At 35.3% G+C, this 6,669-nt stretch overlaps 1 long non-coding RNA gene across 1 annotated transcript in view; it reads right to left on the bottom strand.

Moving 5' to 3' along the window:
• Positions 1-4,967: 4,967 nt before the first annotated feature.
• The window catches only part of LOC117980328 (uncharacterized), a 259,995-nt gene continuing 258,293 nt past the window's right edge, over positions 4,968-6,669 (bottom strand). Inside the window, exon 11 of the long non-coding RNA XR_008625401.1 lies at positions 4,968-5,696. This is a non-coding gene — a long non-coding RNA (uncharacterized LOC117980328). The remainder of the gene's footprint in view (positions 5,697-6,669) is intronic.

Raw genomic sequence — 6,669 nt, 5'->3', positions numbered from 1 at the left:
TTAATGTAAAAGTAACTTTAGAGATACAATTGATCCAATAATGTCAAATGCCAGCTGAAATTTGTGACTTGACCTTATGCCCATTTTGAAATTATGACTATAAATCAACTGAACTTTTCTCAGGTCAATCGTGCTTTTAAAACATTTATATCTACTATTAATATGTGTTGGGTACCAATGATAAACAAAATATTATAGGAAAGCTAAACTTATAAGTAATAACCATTTGATTATGAAGTCACATAAAACAGACTGCAATGTAGCTGTTAGCTAATATCTGTAAATTGTTATTTTGGTAGAATGTTTGGTGCATCCATTTCCTCATTTAACCAACACTATGACTCAGTAAGGTACATACCAGGACAATTTCTTAATTATAAAAGGGTCAAAAGGGATTGATCAAGGCCTTAGAGACAGGACTTTGCAATCAATGGAAGGCAAGTTTATGTCACTACATACAGATTTATTATCACCGAAAATTCTGAGTGTAAATTTTATAATACTTTGCTTCTTATACTTTATCTAATAGCCAACGAGCCTTTGGCTTTGGTTTGTTTGGGGTTTTAATATAAAAGAAACACATGTTCCTCATGGAAATATTTGAAAAGTGTGAAATAGCATGAACTAATCAAAGAAAGAAAACATATATAATCTCAACAACTTATTTAATTTTCTTAGTGTTTTTCCACACATTTTGTGATAATCAGATCTATACACACAATCTGTCACACTGAATGTCAAACGTTTTGCTTAATATTAAACCAGTGACTATGATTTTTGATATATAGACTGAATCTATGTGAATCTTGGAGATCTATGTACATATGTTAGTATTTATTTTTTATTGCTGTAATAGTTTTATACTGTTTCAAAAATTATAAATTATAATTAAAAATAAAATAAGCAGTTATATAGTAAAAAGTTATGATTTCAGTTGCTCTTTAAATAGACAACCATTTTAACAGGTCAATATGAATTATTTCAAACCTTATTCAATAAACTTACATATGCATACTTTTTATTACACCAACACACTTTGTCTTACCCAATGTGCCATTTTCATTCTCTTCTTCATTGACTTATTTCCTTGTTTGTTAATACATTGGCCTAAATGACTATATTCATAGTATTTCAGAGCATGTTATGTAATTTGATTTAACAAATACCTACTTGATACATCTTTAGATTCTCTTTTATTTTTAGATATTTCAAAGCATGAATGTTGTGCCTATATTCTTGTTCACATTTGTGAATGATTATTTGGAAAATATTTTTAAAAGTAGAATGGCTGAATCAAATAATAGTCATTCTTCAAATTTTGCTCTCAAATTTCTGTACTATTCTAATTCTAAATAGGTATATGTTCAATCTCATTTCTCCATAAGCTGTCAGCAAACTCTATATTATATATAAAAAACTGAGCATCAAAAATGATATCTTAAAATGTTGTTGATTTTTTTCTCTTATTATCAAAGTAATTGAACATCTGTATATCTTCATCAACCAGCTAGGCTTTCTCTTTTCTTATGGCCAAGGACTCAGGATTCTTTGCCTAAAGTTACAACTATTCACCTATCACAGAAATATGTACACACATGCGCGCACACACGCAGCACACTATTATGACCCAGTCTTTCCCTTTGTATTTATTTTTATGAAGACTTTTAGAAAACAGAGTTCTTTTTTCTTTTTTTTTTTGAAATGGAGTCTCACTCTGTCACCCAGGCTGGAGTGCAGTGGCACGATCTTGGCCCACTGCAACCTCTGCCTCCCAGGTTCAAGTGAGTCTCCTGAATAGGTGAGATTACGGGTGTGCGCCACCACACTCGGCTAATTTTTGTATTTTCAGTAGAGACAGGGTTTTGCCATGTTGGCCGGGCTGGTCTCGAACTCCTGACCTTAGGTGATCTATCCGCCTCAGCTTCTCAAAGTGCTTGGATTACAGGCATGAGCCACTGCCCCTGGACTTTAGTTATATAAGAATAAAAATCTATGACTTTTCTTTGATTGCTTCTATATTTACATATTGCTTTATTAACTGTTGCTCATCACCAACTTTTGAAAAAGAATTCCAAATTTTTACATGCGAAACAATTTCAAACATACACTAACCTGTAAGGATAGTTCAGAAACATTAAAAACGAACTCTGTAGACACTTTTTTCTTAGCTGTATGAATTGAGGTTAGCCTTTGCCAATAGAGGGTGCTGGAAAGACATTGCAAACCAGAGCAAGAGAAAAGCATTTTCTTTTTTTCCTTCCTTCTTCTGGTAGGCTATTTGTCTGCCCAGTGGCCAGCGGCTCAGCTGGGAGTGGTGAGAGCACTGATGGCATTCTCTGCAGTTGCCCTGGCAGATGCACTGTGAATGGCACTAACAGGGTTCTCCATCAGTCAACAGTGGGCAGCTCCTGCAAACCTGCGTGGCTTGTCTCAGTGGGGACGTTTCCTACAGACCAGCTGTGGCTTGTCTCAGTAGAGACATTTCCTACAGACCAGCTGTGGCTTGTCTCAGTAGAGACAATTCCTACAGATCAGCTGTGGCTTGCACTTGCCAGCATGTTTCATCATCCCAAGCAGGCTGCTTGTGTCTTTGGCCACCATTCTTCTCCGAGGTTTGAAGTTTCGTTTAGAGTTTGTGCCCTTCCTTCGAATTTCTGATTCTATCCTTGTTCCTGCTCCCTCAGCCTTAGAAGTAGCAGCTATCTTCTGAAAGAGATCTTTCTTCTCCTTTAAGCTCTTTGTTAACATTTCTCTAGATGCAATTTCTTGAAAATAAAGATTTTCTGTTTACTCATGGTTTTGGTTTCCTGGCATTACCTTGGGTGATAAATTTAGTTTTTGTTTTAGTTTAAGTTTCATTTTGTATTGTGTTGTTTTCCTTATTTCTTCATATTTTTCCCTGGTTTGAAGATGTTTTTCCTCAAAGTAGTGAAAAACATTTATCCAGCAGTGATTATTGAGTGGCCAAATCTTTTCTCATTGATTTGAAAGGACACTGTTTTCAGTTAAATATCTCAGTACTTGATTTTTATTCTGCTAAATTGGTTTCACTTCAATGCTGCTTCAATTACCTTCTTTTAACTTTACATGTCAATGCATTTTGAAGCAAATTAATGCGTAATACCTTTTCCTCCATTAGAAGAAAGTTGACCTTGAGTTTTCCAGGGAAATTATTTCACTGTCTTTTAATTTTTATAAAGTAATTCCATTCTTTTTAACTTCTTGTTAAACAAATGTTTTCAATCTCTATTTTTCCAGTATACTAAGTATTTTATGTTTTCATGTTCATTATTGAATTGCAAAGACAAACTGGGAAAACAGTACTGCATCAACAAAACTTTTTAGAAGATCTTCATTTTATTCTTAAAAATTGCCTATATTATTCATTTCCCAGTTTCCCATTCCAGAAAAGAGATATTCTGGCTACTGATTTGTCTGTAGTTATTCTTTCTCTATCACCTCAAGGGGGGATTGTGAAAGTTAGTCTGCATCATCCACACAGGCATAACACCCTCTCCTCAGTAGAGCTCAGAACAATGGAATCTTATTGAGTTTCCTCTAAAAGGCACTTCTTTAGTTTATTGGGCATTTCCTCTTGGAGTGCATTGGTAAATTTCAACAAAATATTTAGTTATTCTCAAAATAATGAACAATAGTAGTCTGATCACAGTTATTTTGAAAGTCTTTTTAAGAAATTGTGGCATTTTTTCAAATGGTGTATTAGCCTAATTTAAGGCTTTATTTAGATTATATTTCTTAATCAGATCATTTCTCATTTACTTCCAGCTGGACACATTTGTTAGTATTATAGATCTACTTCCTAAACCCATGAAGGTAGTTTCATAAAACTGAAATATTTCGAAGGGGAATAGAATACGTTCCTTAGTAGGTAACCGTTTTTATGGGTACTAATGCATTATTTGAGCAATTAGAGACTGTTTGAGTCTGTTGTCCTCTATGGATGCAAACTTTGCAACTAACAATTCTTGTACTCAAAGGAGGCCAAACAAGTTAAAACACTGTACATCTTTCAAGAAATGAGTCTCAAAATGTATTGTGAACAATTATCATAACATAGCTGCCCAGCATCTGAAACACTCCTTTATATTGCTGAATTTCTACCATAAAAGGATTGATGTGGCTCATCTCAGACCACAGAAGAAAATATGATAATTTAGTAGATTTTATTAATGTTTTCAATTATCCACTGCCTTCACTATGAAAAGATTTGCATCTCTTTCTATTGTCAAGCTGTTTTAAGTGTCTCTCTGTTAAATGAGTTTAATTTCCTGCCCCATTAACATCATGCTTGGCTTTGTAACTTGATATCATCAATGAAATGTGAGCAGAAGTGACTGCATGCAAGGCCAGAGCCAAAGATTTCACAGATAACACATCATTCTATTCTTTCACCCTAGGCCTTGAATTGTGAACAGATAAGAAAGGAAACCTCAGTTAACACAAAATTGACATATAAAGTATGTAAGAATATATTATTTTTCAAAGTGAAGGAGCTATAGTTGCTGCAGCATAATCTGAAAGAAGCTATCTAATACACTTACTGTCCCACCTAAGGCACGGACATGTTTCATGACTTCAACCCATCAGATGCACTGATTCCATATTATGAGCTAGAAGCTAGTGATAAAGATACAAAGCAGAGAATACGTTCTGTTATCAGTGGCAGCTGGGTTAGTCATGTGCATTCTCCAGGAGAAAAAGTATCTGTTGTTTGATGCTGGCAACGAAGCAATAGCGCAAGCTGTCCTGTAAATAAATAACTAGATGCAGGGTTTCTGCAGTTTCTGTGGTATGGTTTTGGCTGCAGCTCCAGTTTTAGCTCTAGCATCCCAGACATTTCTATGAAATAAAGATATGGCTCTGATGACTGGAAGAGCACCAGGGTCCTTGGTCTTGCACCGACAGGATTAATGACACAGACACACTTGGAGTGGTTTTAAGGGGCAAAAAGTTTAATAGGCAAGAAAGAAGAAAATGGCTTCCCCCTGTACAGAGAGAGTGGGAGGGGGGCTTGAAACAGAGAGGATCCCTGTGTGTGGCAGAAAAGTGGTTGCTTCTGTTGGGATGCCGGAGGAGGACATGTCCGGTTTGCATAGGGCCCAGGGGATTGTTTTGACCAGGTGTGTTATTTAAGTAGCCCACAAAAAACCTGGCCCTCCCACCTTAGCCCTTTAATAAGCAAATGCAGATCGCCATGATGTTTTGAACACATGGTATTACCTGGAGGTGGCCATTACACTTGGCACAAGTGGTGACAAGGAGAAGATAGTGGGAATCGCCACATTGAGTGAACCTAGCTTCTATTGGCCTGTATTTGCATATCAAAGCTTGCCAGCCCAGCCCTTCAAGCCGCCTTTTCTGTTAGAAAAGAGATGGTTTTGGGGGTTGTTTTTATTAAAAGAAAAAAGCCTAAACAAGAACTCCTTTTACCCTCTCTATCTGACAAAAAATTATTTCTGAATAACTCCTGTATTACCAAACAACATTTGTGTTCAAATCACCAAGTCATTTCTGTTTCTTTCCAATGCCAACTGTTTCAGTAATTGTCCACAGAAGAGGTTGCAGGTAATTTTTCAGGGAAATGGAAGCAATTCATTATTGATTGTCTGTCCATGTTAAACCTGAAATTGTTTTAAATTCTTCTATTCTTAGTGGGTGGTACTTAGGCATCTTAGCTGAAATGAAAAACATAATAATTAAATTGAAATTTGTGATCACCTTAATAAACAAAAGTATGCTGAAAGCAAAGAGATTGAATTACCACACTTATTGATCACTGTACTGTACATTAAAATATTTAAAGACTATGGAGTAAGGGAATTCTAGTAGTGTTCAATTGCTTGCAAAAAATGAAAGGTGCAGTTTCTAAGTATCTTCCTCAAGGCATTGACTGAAGCTGAGGGGCATTTTATGACTGTAGAAAAGAAACATTTATTCTTTGTTACAACTGGACTGGAACAGATGAAAAACTAAATGGAAAGTTTAAATATGTGAGTTGTCACATTACAGCTTTAATTCAATTTAATATCTGACCAGATATCTGGGCTTTTGTTGTTGTTATTGTTTTTTACTATTTTTTTTGTTATCTCAATATTTGAACAAATTCCAAACATTTTAGAAGGAATGTCTCTTATAATCTTATAGCTAATAAATCTTAAATATTAAAATGTCACTTTTCAATTTTCCAGGGTTATTGCTGCTGATTTTTGCCAGTAAAATACATCCTCCCTAGAAATTAAATTAGAAGCTACTGAAACTTCAAAAATTTAATATTCTTGTTTCCACCCAGGTCAGATAACTGGCAGTGTGAAAGTTTATATCCAACGAATTCTGGTTCTGGTAATAGCACATTTGCCTGTAGTTTTAAAAATATCAATATGTTAGAAACAATATCACCAAAAAAGTAAATCAGAACTAAATGCTCCAAAAGTAGGCAAAAACTGGAAAAAATTTGATCCTCAAACTAAGGAAACATCATTGGGTGAAATCTGTACAGGTTTTTGGCTCTCAAGAACAACCAGTAGGTGTGTTGTAGCATTGAAAGGAATCAGGTAGAAATCAACATTCTCAGGGACGACTTCACCGCTCCAGGTAGAAAACAATGGCTGCAAAAAGGTGAACAGACATCACAGCTACTGATTGTCACCA

This window comes from Pan paniscus, chromosome 4, assembly GCF_029289425.2.
Source record: "Pan paniscus chromosome 4, NHGRI_mPanPan1-v2.0_pri, whole genome shotgun sequence".
Classification (NCBI taxonomy): domain Eukaryota; kingdom Metazoa; phylum Chordata; class Mammalia; order Primates; family Hominidae; genus Pan; species Pan paniscus.
Note: the sequence above shows the minus strand (reverse complement) of the source record. Positions and strands in the feature narration are given on the sequence as shown.